Source organism: Topomyia yanbarensis, chromosome 3 (assembly GCF_030247195.1).
Source record: "Topomyia yanbarensis strain Yona2022 chromosome 3, ASM3024719v1, whole genome shotgun sequence".
NCBI lineage: Eukaryota > Metazoa > Arthropoda > Insecta > Diptera > Culicidae > Topomyia > Topomyia yanbarensis.
This window is the reverse complement of record NC_080672.1, coordinates 377399836-377416954: the sequence shown is the minus strand read 5'-3', so window position 1 is coordinate 377416954 and position 17119 is coordinate 377399836. Positions and strand designations below refer to the sequence as shown.

The window sequence follows — 17119 nt, the reverse complement described above, 5'->3', positions numbered from 1 at the left end:
TGTTACTATACTTGGTACAACTCATGGTTCATGCGCCATAAACGTTTATGCCTCATAGCCGTACAGAGTAACAGGGAGTAGCAGCGATTAGTAGGGTAATTTCGGGAAAGATTCCGCGTTGGGTGAGATGCCGCACTCTCTATATTTCGTATATAGGGTCACTTTTATACGGTAATATGATACTGTGAGTTTGTCTTTCGAATAATTACAACACTGGATATGTAAAATTGTTAACTCACGAAAATTTCATTAATGATTATGTGTCCAGTTGCGTCAGGGAGCGCTGAAAATTTTCCAGCGCCACATTAAAATATCGTTTTTTTTTTTAAATTGTTCGATTTTTTGGTAAATCGTGTATCGGTTGAATAGCTGGGATCTTTCAGAAGACATTCTGATTATGAGCACTGTCATCCATATTTTTTTCCTTTTTTTATTTCGACTATGTTAGTTACATTTTATTTTTTGCATTTTAACAACATTCAATTAGCTAGAGATTACTGGGTAGGGAAAGTTATGAAAATTAGAGCCATAGTACTCAAGTAAGCTTAGGCAGCATAACTACGAATCACTCGAGTTCACAGCATGTCTCCTGGCATAGACAGACTCGTCTATCTTTACCGAAGCGCAAGATCACCACTGAAAACCTGTTGACGATAGGCATCAATCAATGATGATTGCTGCTCTTCATCTCTGTTTGCCTTTCGAATGCCGGGATAGATTTTTATTAGACTATTGCCACTGCGCTTACAGTCGTAGTGGGTTTGCTACATTGTGTAAGGTGGTGGCTGTGTCTACAGCGGCTACCCACCGCTGCCGATGGATTCCCATCAGTTCCTATTCATTTTTTCCTATTTTATTTCGACTCTGTCTTTGCCAGGAGAAATGCTGTGAACTCGGGTGATTCGTAGTTATGCTACCTAAGCTCGACCCTCATTAGCAGAAGACAAAAGTTAAGCCCGTAAGATATGAAGCCTGTTCTAATGACCCTGCAACTTCTAGTTTTCCGATCTGTATACTTCACATCCTTGCTCTTACTTGAGTACTATGGCTCTAATTTTCATAACTTTCCCTACCCAGTAATCTCTAGCTAATTGAATGTCACGGTGTTCCTAAAACCGTTATTAACAAAAAAATTACCATAAATTTGTCATACGGCATTCGAAAGATACAGTATCCAAGCATCTTCTCAGTGAATTTCAAAATGATCCATCGAGGGATTCGAGAGAAATTGCAGTTTGAAGTTGTATGACACGTTTCATAAGGCTACCAGCAAACACCCACAGGTTTGGTCCTATCTCTACAAACAAAATTTTTTTGTCTACTTATTTAGTACATGGCATTCGAAAGATATAGTAATCAAGTATATCTCCTGCAAATTTGAAAATATTTCATTGACGGAATCGAAATTTATAACGGTTTGGATGTGGTATGCGGTCATAGATGGGTTTTCTACCAGACTTCAAGCGTGAATCCATGTTTATCCATTGACTATTTAGATCGTTTATACGTGTCGCGATTTTTAAAGGAAAACCTGACCATTTAATTACATAAATATAATGTACAAAAGGTGTTATTTATATGGTACACTGAAAAAATATGAAAATAGGGTTGTCTACCAAACCAAATATTTAATATAATGTGTAAATTAAAAAAATGGATAAAAGTCGGAATGTTTACTTCAAAAGGCCATATTTCAATGGTTTGTTGACCGATTCTAATTATTTTTTCATTATTGAACAAGTAGACGTTTCATCGTTAATTTTCATTAAGAAGAATATAAAATAGAGTTGCCTACTCCAAAAAATAGACAACATAATTATCCTCAATTATATGTATTATCACTATTTAGTGAATATCTTTGTATTCAAAACGATGACCTATACATTAGTTGAATGCAACGAACGCAAATTACAAATGATGGAAAAATAAAACCATAAATTCAAAAAATATGAAGGTATTTGCTGATTCAGATCAATTTATGTTATGATACGGTTTTTGTTGGAAATTTTGTACAATCGCTGGTTGGGTTGACAGATGTTAAAACTGGTCAAAGGGGATGGTATTAGTACAAGTTCATCTGCTCATATCTCTAACTATTGTCAGTTTAATTGTCGAATTGAACTTATCATGAGAATTTGACATTCAGATGTTTATACAGCAATTGCAATCAACTAGTATATAAAAATGGATAGGCAGCTATTTATAAGACAAAAATATTTACTAAATAATGATAATACATATAGTTGAGATCAACTATATCGCCTGTAGATGACTCTGTTTTATATTCTTCTTAATGTAAATTAACAATGAAACGTTTACCTGTTCAATGATGAAAAAAAAAATAAGAATCGGTCAACAAACCATTGAGATATGGCCTTTTGAAGTAAACATTCCAACTTTCATTCATTTTTTTAGTTTTCACATTATATTTAACGTTTGGTAGACAACCCTATTTTCATATTTTTTCAGTGCACCCACCTTTTGTACATTATATTTATGTAATTCAATGGTCAGGTTTTCCTTTAAAAACCGCGACACGTATAAACGATCTAAATAGTCAATGGACAAACATGGAATCACGCTTGAAGTAGAGCTTCCATTTCCCGACGGTTTTCAGCTTCCCGGGATTCGGGAAATAAATAATAAATTTCCCGGGAAATCCCGGGATCTCGGGAATACAGAAGAAAAATAAAAAGTAAATGATTTTCTTGAATAAATTAAAAAGGTTTCAAACCCGTTTGATTGCATGTATCTTGCCTACATGTATAACCTAAATTTTTGGTAAATACGATTACGATTGGAATGATATATCAAACGCAGCTACTGGAGGTTCTGTCCAACATTGGAATTCGTATCAGAACATTTCGATGGAATGTGATCAATTTGATTCAAAGCACCTTCTTTGGCAATCATTTGTGAAAAGATTGAGCTGCTTCAGGGTAGTGTGTAATTATTTCCGATCAAATTAGAAAGTGTGATATGGAATCCATTTCTGTCACGGTAGGATCAGCATCATTCCGAATTAACTGTGAATCAAAATTAAGCAGATAATGGACGAACTGTGCAGCGATGGATGAAGTCTACCATCGATTTTCTGCTACGGGCGAGTGTGGATTTCTTGATCTTATCCCTTCAAAAATCCTACCTACATCCTTGAAAGTGACATTCAAAGAGTTTGGATGCGCATGATACTGGACAGATACAGCGTTATTTATTTCTATTCATGCAGCCAAAAAATTTAATATCAGGAAAATGTATGCAAAATACACGATAAAAAAGATGTTACAGCTCCGGTATAACAAATAAGATGAAATATTCATTCGATGAACCGACCAAATATTGCTGCAGACGTTCTAGAAACATTCCTTATTTGAAATAGTGTTTGCTTTAAGCATGTTATCTCTACAAACCATCCCAAGTTTTGAAATAAACACTCATTGATTTTTTAAGATAGTACCGCCATTTCCATAACTAATTTGTTTCCAAGCCCTTTCATTCAAGATCTAACTATTAAAACTAACGCTAATTCTTCGGTACAACGGCCGGCTAATTGATCCATTTTTGCATGAAAATATGAACATTCTTTAGCAGTGTCTTGAGTAAGGCTTGGGCTATATACCTAGAAAATCACGAAAAATATCAGCGAGCTTAAAGATATATAGTCCATTGATCTACAAATCAGTTGGAAAAGCACAATCTGCATTCACTACTCACTCCAAATGTTTGCCGGTCAAGATATTTCTTACAAAATTTCTTTCGCAGAACCTAAGCCTTTTGGAATAAATTAAAAATATTTTTCCCGGGATTCCCGAATCCCGGGAATAAAAAAACGCAACTTCCCGGGAATCGAGAATCCCGGGAAATCCAAAAATCCCGGGATTCCCGGGTAATAAATTCCCGGGATGGAAGCTCTAGAAGTCTGGTAGAAAACCCATTTATGACCGCATACCACATCCAACCCGTTATAAATTTCGATTCCGTCAATGAAATATTTTCAATCTTGCAGGAGATATACTTGATTACTACATCTTTCGAATGCCATGTACTAAATAAGTAAACAAAAAAAAATTTGTTTGTAGAGATAGGACCAAACCCGTGGGTAGCCTTGTGAAACGTGTCATAAAACTTCAAATTGCAATTTCTCTCGAATCCCTCGATGGATCATTTTGAAATTCACTGAGAAGATGCTTGGATACTGTATCTTTCGAATGCCGTATGACAAATTTATGGTTATTTTTTTGTTAATAACGGTTTTAGGAACACCGTGATGTCGTTAAAATGTAAAAAAGTCATTCATCATTTCAGAGGAAAATGTCGTCGTGCGGCATCTCTCCCCTACAATTGGGAGAGATGCCGCATCAAAATTGCGGGTGAGATGCCGCACTCGATGGCGGAGTACCGTGTACTTTGTGTTGTCAGAGTTTATAGTCAGTTCGTTTCTCACAGTCTCCGTTTTTCAAGGCATAATGCCTCTCCACTACACTGCGATCAATTGGCGTTGTTTTCATCTATTTTTTAAAAGAGAATTATGTATGTAAACGCTTAAATCCCTCAATAAAATTGATTCTTCTGGAAAAGTTTCACAAAATAATATAGGGCTTGCTGTATCGAAAAATTCTCGGTGAGGTTGATGAATCTATTTTTATGTCACTAAAAATTGTAGGCTAAAGTTTTCTCAACTAAGTCGACCTGAAAAAATGCTAATTTCGACTTCTTTGCTTGTCAATTGATGGTATTCTTAAAATTTTAAGATTTACGTTTCGAATTCATCTCCTCCGAATCTGGCACTTGGCTTAGGCAACATATTACTACTAGAATACTATCTTTCTTTAAAAATAAATGTTTTCTGACTTATGAGAGTTAGACTTATTATCACTACATCGACGAATTTTAAAAATTGGTTGAAAGATTCGATTTGATCCAGACTGAAGCCTTCAGAAATACTAATCTGGTTGTCCTGAGGTGAAGCACTGAATTTTAAATAAAATTGCTAAAATTTGGAAGAATATCCTATACGACCGGGACTACTACAGTTATTTCTTACTGAACTTATAAGTGTTGGAGGGGTGATCGTTTTTTTCGACTTGTTTTTAGCCGATTCAGTACGAAAGTCTGATTAAGTTGTTGTAATGAGTATGAGCATGATGGTCGTACAATTCATAGTTCCAACTCCGTGATTGACCAGAACCAGTGAAAATGCATAGAGTCAACAAACGGAGCCGGGAGAGTTATATATACTTTCAAATACCAGTATCTGCACCAGCCACGTCCTATGCAACTCTCAGAAGTGTTATCATGTGTTTATTGCTCTGGGCAGCAGGCTGCCAGGAATTCGTGATAGACTTATCGTTTGTTGGATGAATTTGGAATTGCTCGGTTTGTAAAAAAGCAATTTCAGCTCCGGACAGCAGATAGTCAGAAATGTTGCTTATGTTTAATTGAATTGAACGGCATGTGAGTGCAAAGCATATGAGTACTCAATATAATGAGAACAATTAAGATATTTAATTGATGATTTAATGGACTAAAAGTAAACCAATGGATATGACAATAATGCATTTGTTCTTCGTGTTAATATGACTGCCGCAAATTGGTCACTGATTTTCGATTCTTTTCATGAATTGTCAATTCGCAACCCTCAGACATAATTTAACAGTCATTATTCGACTCAGACAAAATCATGCGTATTTATCGCGCACATTAAATGCCCGGTGGATTAGTTCTCTAGTTAATAAGCACTAAACAAACGAAGAAACTAGTTTGCTCAGTCCAAAGAAATGTCAACTCGATTGGCATCACCCGCAGACATTTTTAATAAAATAAGTCGGAAAAAAATTGTTTCATAACCAAAGTGCTTCATTTTGAAAGATAGCACTGTTAATGAATCACTTTATAAAACTAGAAGATTAGAGACGTGGGCTAAAATAGCTGACCACAACCTCTAATAAAGTTGGATTGTTGTAATCAATCAAAACAAAGTGCTGCACTGCAAGGCATTTCTTGAATCAAAAAAATTGAAAAAAAAAAGTTCTGTTAAGCCCTTTCGTGAGTTTTCACAAAACTAAACAAAACGACTCATCTTTATATTTTTCTATACTAGACTTTTTTAAATCAACCTAAACTTTTGTTTCATTCAAATTGTACATCTCAAATCAAGTATGAAACGATTCGAATGCTCCTCATCAGTAATTAGCACCATCTTGAAGCCAGTTAGATACTAAGTCTGACACTACTTGGATGATAAATTCAAAAATTCATACGTCTTGCAGGAACATAAATGACTAGCTGAATACTTACTTTAAGTTGGGTACTGTGCCCTTTCGCACAACAATATCCAACAAAAAATTTTTTTTTAGATTTTGCCCCTCTTTTGTTCAATATAAAATTATACGTTGCACTGTTTTAGAAGCAGATCAAATTCCAAATTATTTTCTTTCCCCTTAAATATACCACAAAACCAACTATTTCTAACATCTAGTATATCTTCAACTTTGCATAAACTTTGTCAGCTATCTGCGCTTGCAATAAAATAGTCCACCCTACCGAATGCTTGCTTGTAGTTGAATTGGAAAATAACATCCTATCGCAGGAAAACATTCGCTCGGCGGGTTGTCTTTTCCATTCATTTTCCACTCGAACTCGGAACAGATCGGTCGTAAAAATATTTTCCAAGTTCTTGCCGTAGTATGTATTTGCAAATAATTTCGCGTCGGTTTTGTGCCTGTACGTTTCGAAGCAAATTTCCGCTGCCTCGTGGGTGATGAGCATAGAAGGAGGGGAAGTGAAAGAACGCGCGCGAAAATAAGAAATGGTGTCGCGTTTACTTTTCTAGTTTGCACGCTATAAGCGCAGTTCGTGGAGCAGCAGTAAAGTGGCTGTCATGAGTTCATAAAAGTGGGTGGCGCGATTCGCGGGGAAGTGATGGAGAAGTGCTCATTTTCGAAGCAAATAAACTAGAACAGGTGCTAATACTACTACCACTACTACTGTCTAGGTACAGATACCTACGTATAGACAGATAGGAACGGGTTTAGCCTTTGGTGGGGCCGATGTCCGGGATCCGTATACTTCATGCCAATAAATGTTGTGTCTGATGTTTGCCGCCTGTTATCACTGGGTAATGTTGGAAGGAAGCGGCATCTAACGCGTGCCAACAATCGACGGTTTAATGGATAATGCACAGTTCATGTAAAATCGTGGATGCGATCGGCAGGTTTTTATTTGTGAACGTGCAACTACCAAAGTAAAGAGGAAGAGGAGGTACGCTGCTGAATCATAAATGGCAATGATGTGATTATGTGCAAAGTGCGAAGGATTCCTTGAATTGTGTTGAAGGAAGCAATTTCACCTTCAGGTGTTTATATCGCTAAACTTTGGAAAGGGAATCGTTTGGTTGGTCCGTTTCGCGAGCATATAATACGACATGGTTGTGTTTAGGCCTGTGCTGTAAGCGAAGGATACCGGCAAAGTTCAAAGTTTATGGAATATTTATTTTTAGAACTAGACTTCCAGTAATCAATTCTGAGACGTTCGAGATAAATGTAGATTTTGCTGAAGATTGAAAACTGTGACTATGTATAGCGGGAGGTGGCATTGAATAATTTAGATCTGTCAAAGTAACAATCACAGGAAGCAATGTAAGTTGTGATTTTTCTTATGGTTCTCTATCTCACTAAACGTAGGCGATTTGGTAAAAAGGGAGCATTCCTTCCTAAAAATATGTATTATGCGCGATTTAAAAAAAACTATCGATTATATTCGTTAAGAGAAAAAGAAATGATTTTGAATGCTTCAAGGGGTTAAACATCAAATATTGACATACTTCGGGAATTTGGCGCAACGCAAAGATGCATCAAGATTCTGTGATATAGGATTTTTTATATTAAATGCGAATGTGCCTTTGTGCATCGTTTTCCGACTGACAAGTTATTTAGGAAGGTGTCCCTTACCGAAAACATTTTATGCAAAATAATGGATGTCTTCATTTTAGAAAAAAATGATAAGAACTCAAAAATAGCTTAAAAACGGCCATATTGGGTATGTTTTGACCACTGTGCTAATTAAGTTGGCATAAAAAAGTTTAAATGAATAAAACAACTTTTTATTATCTTTTCGATACAACTTTTTATTATCTTCTATCGAAATAAAACTTTGTTAATTCAATGAAAATGTGAAAATTTCAATATTTTCAAGTGACTTGTGCCAGTGGCTCCGGTTGGAATTTGAATGAAAGAAACAGCTCAAATTTATCGTTTTAGTTTTGTTTATAAAATCCGGTTGGGACATTATCGTATGAAAAACTTTTTTATCGCTTTAATAGTTATGTGAATACAACAAAAGCTGTATAACCCTGCATTGACACAAACTGGATGAGTAACAACAAAAAGTTCATTAGTGATTTAGGAGGACCAGTAAAAGTAACGTTACAATGCAGTTCGCGGTTTCCTCATTTAAAATTACATTACAAGTTTTACAGACTTGACAAGCCAGCTTCGGTTAAAAACCGTTGGGAATGACGTCCTTGAACACCCAGGTTTATTATTCATTCACAGAGGGCGAAATACACCGATGAAAAATTGAGCACAATGAATACATCAGTCGGAAAACTTTTAACCAATTTTTATGGAACTTCGAAGTATGCATAGAATTTAAAAAAGAAAAAGCGGAAGCTAATTTTCAGAAAATCTTTCGAAAGCGACATCGAAAACCGAAATTTCCCAGCCTATTTCGGCAAAAGTCGTCAATATGCAGCACAGAACACTAAAGTTTTATGAAAATTTTAATTGTAAGTACACTGCAAATTCATCTGTAATACCCTTTAAAGTCAGGTGTTTTAAGGATACGGTAGGAGCATTTTTTCGAGTGACTGTGAAATCAGTTGACAATAAATGTTTGAAGGCGACGGGCGGAGGAATTTTTCAAGATACTGTACGTGCATATCGGTTTACTGCACAGATATTTCTTTAGGGAATTCGACCCACCTCTATCATACAATTTGATGAATTAATTTAAATATTTGTTCCTAAACCAACCGTAATATTTATATCCGATGGCTAGAAACTTATAGCCAATTCGGATATAAATATTACAATTTCCAAAAGATTGTACCGAAATTCGCTCATTTCATGTAAATTACAGTCGCAAATCTTAACCTCAGTTGGCGCTAGGTTTTTGAAGACGACAGACGGAGTATCTATTCAGAAGACAGTGTATCAAGACAAGTACACTAATACTGTGAACCATTTGGCGATTTTTTACTTTTAGTTAAAATTTGACAGTTCGAAAGTTATTTTGTCTCCATTGGTTAAATGTAACCGAGAGAGCGACCCATTTAAATGTTAACAAAGTGAAACCATGAATTAGTAAAGGTATGAAAATTTGTCAATATTTTTTTTTTTGCTTATTATATTAAGTATGACAGTCGTAGCCTTAAACATCCACGTCTTGAAATGACCCAAACAAAGTTTATTGCAACATGTTATCGTTTCCATATTTCTTCCTTCTTTTTAGATTGAAAAATTTTGACGACTTTAATTTAGTACAGATTGTATACCTTTGTTTCGCATCATGGGCAAAATTTTTAAATCGAGCTGTCAACTTAAACGATCGCACTGTTAAATTTAACTATGTTCCAGAGCAGAGTTATTTGGCAAATAACTTTCGAAGTTTCAGATTTCAACCAAAAGCTAAAAATTTCGCCGAATGGTTCACAGCCTGAGAAGACATTTTTTGGAAACTGTGATCGTGTTAGTGGATTGCTGATTACGGTACATATCATTAGACTTGAATTACCAGCCCAAATACCGCCACGACATTCCGGATCTGTCCCAGACATTACACGAAAGAAAATCCGTTCAAAAATTCATGAAATTCATGATCACGATTTCGTGAACAGAACGATTTACAAAAACCGCGATCAGGTTCTTGAAATTGTGATTAATAATCCTGGTACTTATGAAACTATTTGTGTGTACCCAAATACTTATTCGCCCCGAATATATACATGGCGTTACTTTTTTTTTCAATTTGTTTATTTGATAAGGCACGTATGCGTTAGCTTAAAGATGCTATTTTTTCATTGTTCTGCATTTTGAATTTCTTAAAACTAGGGGGTTGTACATTTCAATATTATTTTGTTTTATATAATGAAACTAAAAAAAAAACTTTACAGCTAAATTATACATATACAATAATATAATATTCGTAAGATTAGGGGGACGGGTAATTTTGTGTGTTCTTTGTATAGTAATTCACTTTATGATTTTTAGAAGGGAGATTGTTGGAGAAATTAATTATTAACTAAGCGGAACATTTTACAAGCTTATTAACTAGAAATAACTAGAGAGAATGGTTCAAGATTAAGGGAAATTAATTAGGGCTATTTTAAAGTAGTGGTACTGTTGGGCATTTCTTAACGAGTTTAAATATTGATCAACTAAAACTAGAAGATAAGGCCATGGTGTTACTTGCGAATGTTTAGTTTTTGTTATGATTCTGGTTCATAGTTTAGGTATGCACAGTCGACAGTTAAAGGATGTTCAAGATTTCAGAAGCTTATTCGCGATTTTCGTAATTTCTCATCACGTTACGATCACGAGTTCACTGTCGGATCATTCATTCAGAGTAGCATGATTTATGTTCATGATTTCAGGTTTTTAGTCACGATTTTCGTAATTTCTATTCGCGTCATCGTGATATTTTAGTTATGAGTAGAGTGATTCATGTTCATGATTTCTGGATCCTAGTCACGATTTTGGAAGTTTCAATTACGAATAATGTGATTTTCATGATTTCAGTGTCTTAGTCACAATTTTCGTAATTTCTATTCAGATTATCGTGACTTTTTTGTTACGAGTAGAGTGATCTATGTTCATGATTTCAGGATCTTGACCACGATTTTCATTATTTAAATTCGTCTATTTTTTTCTTGAGCTCACTTTCGAGTTTGACACTTGGAGTGATGTGACTCATTCATGATATCAGAATTTTTATCATGATATGTTATTTTTTGGTTACCATCGGTTTTTTTACTCGGAGTAATATGACAATATTAACTGGATCATAAAAGTGCGACTGATTCGCGGTATCTTGTTCTGTGAACAATTTATCGAACACGATTTTTAACAACTCTATTATGTATCTTTAGTGCTCAACGCAGTTTTCGTTTTGTGTCCAGACGATACACTTGAACCTATCAAATAGATATCGTTGTTCGAGGTTCTAACAGTTTTCTTATATCTACTGCTCGCACCTGTTACTGGTCGCTAGCAGCGCTAGTAGGACATATTTAACATTTCATGACGCAGTACATTGAGCAAAAATGATTAAACGAATCATACTCGAAGTTATGATTATGATATAATTTCATAACCATGTTGCATTAAATTGAAAATGATACCTTCTAAATATCACAAGCACGCAAGATAGATCGTAAATAATGTACTAGGAATCAAAAACCAGTTCACGAATCTATGAATTATATTTCATAATTTTATTAACCCTTTCACGAATGGTCTGTCGTGACTATTGTACTAAACATGATGAACCAGTTCATGAACACATGAATAATATTTTATGATTTCGTAAACACGAGCACGCATGTTCAGTGGTGACTACATGAATAATATTTGATCATTTTGTGAACTATTTCACAAGCACGATATTGAATCGTGACTAATTTATTAGGAATCATGAAATAGTTGTTCACTTGAATTGAATGGATTCATGAAAGAAAATGTCGAGTGTCGTGAAATAATTCACGAGAAAATATCATACTGCTTTAATTTTGTGAACTAATGTTCCTAAATCTATGAATAAAATCATGAATCAACCTCTGGTTTTATGAATAATCTTCACAAAGTTGTGAACTAGAAAATCGATTTGGTAATAACAGGACCAAAACCATCCCTGCAGTTCACAAAACAAAAGCAAAATATTTCCACTAACATAAACGTTATGCGGGCGTTTCTGAAAGAAAATTGGACATAATTATAAAACACATGATTTTTGTTCAAGCTCCTGTTTTCGTAACGTAACAACGTAATTGTGCAATATGGCACTATTAATTTGGATTTTGGAACATTTTTTCCGTGTGCCCATCTATCTTTAGGCACATGCGAATGAAACAAAGATATTATTACACATAGCTTGTTACGGTTGCTCTTCGGTAGTATCAGGCTGTACATCGAGTAATCAAATTTTTGATTTACTATCCCTTGACTTGTTTTTCAATTTCTGATATCTCTGTAATAACTGTCTCTTCCTTCGTGTTGTTTAAGTTTTTACTTTGCGCGTGAGCATAAATGAATTCTGAAAATAACCAGCTAATAGTGAAATCGATGGGGATCAAAATTTGTCATCGAAGACTTCGACTTTCCGTTCAAAACCATGTAGATAGAACTCGGTCGCACCATATCTAATCTACTTTCAGATCAAAGTGTTTTAAAGATTACGTAAGAAATAATTTTCCGTGACAAATATCTCGTACGTTCGCCTAGATGAGCTTAGAATTGTGATATGGGGGACGGGCATAGACGATTGTCTTGTACGCAGCTGACCTGGGTTCGATTCCCAACCCCGCACATAGGGTTAAAGAATTTTCCAAAAGAGATTACTCTAAACCGAAAAGAGGCGAATGATCCTAAGGTTAAAACCTCTATAATCAAAATAAATATAAAAAAGAATTGTGATATACTGTCTAATACAAGCAAATGACATTACTGGCGGCAAGACTTTTATAAACGGCTACATGCCCGTTCACATCGTTGAGATCAACGGTGTGGTCACCGTTTCGAGTTGTTATACTTAAGCACGGGGTTAGCTATTTCAACGACCCCTTATTCCAGTGAGTGTGTGATTTTGAGATAACTGTATTTCCTTCAAACTCGTATCGACTGATCGATGCTGGACTGCTTTGTCTAGTTACGCCTTTTCCGACACGGTTCGTTTACTTGTTCTGCTGTTTGTATCATGCGTCATGGTTACCACTGAATACAAGCAAATAGGCCACTGTATGAATGAGGTACAGAGCACAGAGAATCGCGAGGATGACCCTTGCATTAGGAATACTGAAAACTGTGCCTATTGTGGATAGAGTCCACGTGATCTTACCAAGCCTCGTGTACAAACAGCGCACAGTGGCTGGAGGCCGGACAAAATCTCAAAAAGTTATGTTTAAAATATTGATGTTTCCTATATTGAATTGTATTGAATGACATGTATTCAAAATTAAGAATACGATTTTTGATAACAGATTAAACGTAGCAAGGTATGGGTTTTTTAATAATTTTCATTTCCGAAGCCCCAATTTCTATGTTTACGCATGTTGCTTGTTTGGTTTTGATCCGAGTTTAACAGAACTAGTTTAATTTTGTAGGGAAATGAAACAAATTGATTTGCGATTATACTTTATTCGCAAAATTTGCTTTGAACTATGCCTTTTTTCGTTTAATTGTGTTTGAGGTGGTCTGATCAAAAATACTTTTTTCGCTAATCGAATATAATGGTCACGTGCTTCGCTTCAGTACTCACACGGGTTAATATGGAGAGGCATGGTGTTTTGTGCAAGATAATTAGAAAATCTTCAGTAAACCAACGCGTTCTACAATGGATTTAAAGTATTGTACTTCATTTCTCATGTTATTGTTGATATTGGTGAACAGAAACAGAAAATCTACCATAACGATGGGATCGTAGTCATAAGAAAGGTTCAATGAGTGTAGAAAAATGAATCTAATATTGACTTTTGACATCAAAAATAATAACTTTTGACATCAAAAATGAGCTCAGTACCTCAAAATTAGCTTAACTTGTGATTTTCAGCCAAATTAGGCAACATTATAGGTTTTGTCTGAGTTTTGTTCGAAGATCCGTCACTATGCAGTGCCCAGATAATCTGAAGCGTTCCCTTAAAAGACGCATTTTTTTAGAAATTGGGGTGAAGCGAATTGATAAAAATGTTTGTACATTATAATGTATCACTTCAATAACATTCTGTAATTTTTCTATGTAAAAAATATTGCAGCTCGGTGATGAAGCTTTTTTGTAGAACGTCATTGGAAAAACACGAATTGCGGTATTAACTATGGGTAGAAAATACCTAACCCCTGCGTTGAGTTTTCGAGATAATTTTTACTCACAAAAGAGTAGAATTTATCGTAAGAATAAAAAGGTTTAAGGAAAAAAAATTGACGCCTGTTTTGAGCGGATTTTCTTAAAAAATGACTGAAAACATATTTCTTTTACCATGCTTGAAGGATTTTATAAATGATGTATTTTTTTTAAATTTTTGAATACAACCGGCGCTCAAAGGTGCACAGAAAAATACAAACAAATATTTAAAAAATAGTTAGGCCTTGGAAAAGTCGCGGAAATCGCTTATATATGACATTTTTTTGTTGCAAAAACTACCATTTTCATTAATCGTATTTGCGGAACGTATCTGTTACAGATGTTTACAAGCGAATAGTGGAATTAAAAACTGTTTTAAAAAAATCTTTTAGGTATATAAATGCTAACATTCCGCCCGGACAAAAAACATGTAAATTTTATGTAGGTTTTGAAAACATTAGCACGTTCAAACAAAAATTGCAGCAATGTAAAACACGAAAGAGTAAATAAAACGAACGAATAATAAGACCCCCCGCCCCCGAATCTCTGGCTACGCCACTGATGCGATATCAAGTATGACACTTAATATCGTCGAATATCAAGATAAACAATACAAATTATTCTCCGCCAGACTCATCTAAAGTTACTTCTACCTAATAAAATGGAACAAATGGTGTATTTTTCAACCACATTAACACCAGTATCTCCGTTGTATGTCAGTTTGTTCATCACTGTAAGATTCGCTAAAAGAAGTTATGTTCCTAAAAACAAAAATAACTTTAACCTGTTGTTTGCGGCTGCCCTATAAATAGCGAAAGACTTTGCGGATGTTCGAAGGCAAATACCGAGATTTATGATACTGATGATCTTGCACCTATAATAGACTCTAATATAGAGAGTGAGAGAGCGACTAACTGGCTTCGTTGCGCTGTGTGGTTACACAGATGTTAATAATTTTCTGATTGAAACGATCTTCACGATTGTTGTGGTACTTTCTATCTCTAACTATCGGTAACATCATAGTCATTTTGAAAGTCAAAACTACCCAAATACAACATTTGAAGAAAGTTGTTTACTTTTTGCATGTACATATAGGAAAAAAGAATTTTGGTTCAAATATTCACAGCGTTGATTAAAAAATCTATCTGTCTACGTTCTGTCGAAACTAAATCGGTTTTGTGCGAAAACAAATGGCCACAGTGGTGGTTCGCCATGTGCCACACAATGCTCGGCACTGACTGTTTTCGCGATGGAAAGGAAAAAAACGCGTATTCGCAACGCTTGAGTCGCCGAAAATAAATCGAAATTCCAGCAATAGGTATCAAACGTATCAAAACCCCTCCTTGAGCAAAATGCAATCGTGATTTGAACCGAAGTAAATTAAAATCGATCAGACGGTCGGTGGATCCCGGCGAAATTCCCGGAGCAACGATTTTTTTTTCAATTCTGATTTCTATGTCTATCTCAATGAAGGTTTCTGTTTATTCAATTTTCGGCCCATATGCAAATTGGATGTATGCCACGGAAGCAAATCGGTTTGAGTCTTGTTTTTATTGTAATGGATTAGCGATTGATTAACAAACTGCAACCAAATATTTGTGTTCTAAGTTCAAAGGATTAATGTGTTGAAAGGTTGATTGTTTGTAGCAATGTTTTACTCCATGGGTGTCTTCTTAGATCACGAATCAACTATCTATGGGATAGTAATACATATTCAATGTTGACAAATTTTATATTCAAGCTACAGAAATTGATATTAATTTTTCTTTTATGATTTCACAAATTTGTATCGTATTCGCAATATTATGGGTTCGATTAAAAAACAATCATTCTTCTAAGACAGACTTTGAATGAACGACTTCTGTCATCCTGCGCTATTGAATGTGCAAAATGACAGTTGAGCACGCATCCAATGCAATATGAAAACTGCCACAAATCAACGGCAAAATAATTTGCATTTTTTGTCAGTCAGTTTGCAAATCTCGCGTGACAGTCAGTTTACCGCTTCCAAGAGCATCACTTCCCCTTTTGCGAAGTAAAAATATCTGCGTAGGTATTCATTTTCGCACCAATTTGTATCACATTTGTTTGCATTCGCTTTCGTGAAAGTGTGCGCGCATGTTGTTATTTTTTTTGCTCTCTCTCCTGACGACGCTGCCGACGGTAAGTTGACATTTGTGTACTGAGGAGTGAAGAACATCTGTTTCAGAATTTGGCGGTGAAGGTTGAACGTAAAAATAGTGTTGGAACGAACCGAAAATAAACATGATAGAGATAGGGATCGATGTTAGTGGGTGTCTGTTCTGGAAAACTCAATGTCAGTGTCAATATACAGCATTTTGCACTTTGACATTAACTACATTGGTAGTGTACACTTAACAGCTTGTAAATTCCGTGCAGTGAATAAATCTTTATTTTACCTTCTTCCCACGGAGGCGCTTGGTAGTTCACATATTATACTAGTGCCTCCAGTTGTTGCTAACTCATCTACATTGTGTGCCAATAGAACATAACCAGCCAACAATAAATAAACACTGCCTCATCCATCACAACCGCGCCGAAGGTCGACTTTTTTCAACCACCATCTGACTGCAGGATGACACGCCACCGCAAGTTTCAAAAGAACATAAATTTCAACACTATCATCCTCAATCGCAGGTGAAAGCCGGCGCACTCCATTGTCGGTGACTTGTGTAAGTAGGTATTGCCTACGTGCTTTGACATAGGGGTGCTGCCAAGAAGTGCCAAATTGAAGCAGCGAAGGAAAATAAATGTATACCAGCCAATTCGAATGCAGGAAAAGGCAATGCAATAGCATCAGCAGTGAGAAAATGAAAGCCATTTTTTGGTAATCGGTTTGTAGTTGCTCCATTAGGATATGTTGAACATGTAATATGATACACAATTCGACTTATTTTGTGGGAGAAGTTTGACACGATCACGCGATTTGGACGAATGGTGGTAGCGAGGTCGGAATTTAATAGCCTACATTAGTCGTGCTTAGAAGTTT

The 17119-nt window shown here is 35.5% G+C and overlaps 1 protein-coding gene across 3 annotated transcripts in view; it reads left to right on the top strand.

Moving 5' to 3' along the window:
- Positions 1 to 6644: 6644 nt before the first annotated feature.
- Positions 6645 to 17119, top strand: part of LOC131694135 (uncharacterized) — a 118389-nt gene continuing 107914 nt past the window's right edge. For 2 of the 3 annotated variants that reach the window (XM_058982580.1, XM_058982582.1), the window contains exon 1: positions 16299 to 16802. The gene's annotated coding sequence lies outside the window, so the exon portion shown is untranslated. Of the gene's footprint in view, positions 7638 to 16298; positions 16803 to 17119 lie in introns of those variants that run through there. The other variant, XM_058982581.1, reaches the window with a different exon arrangement.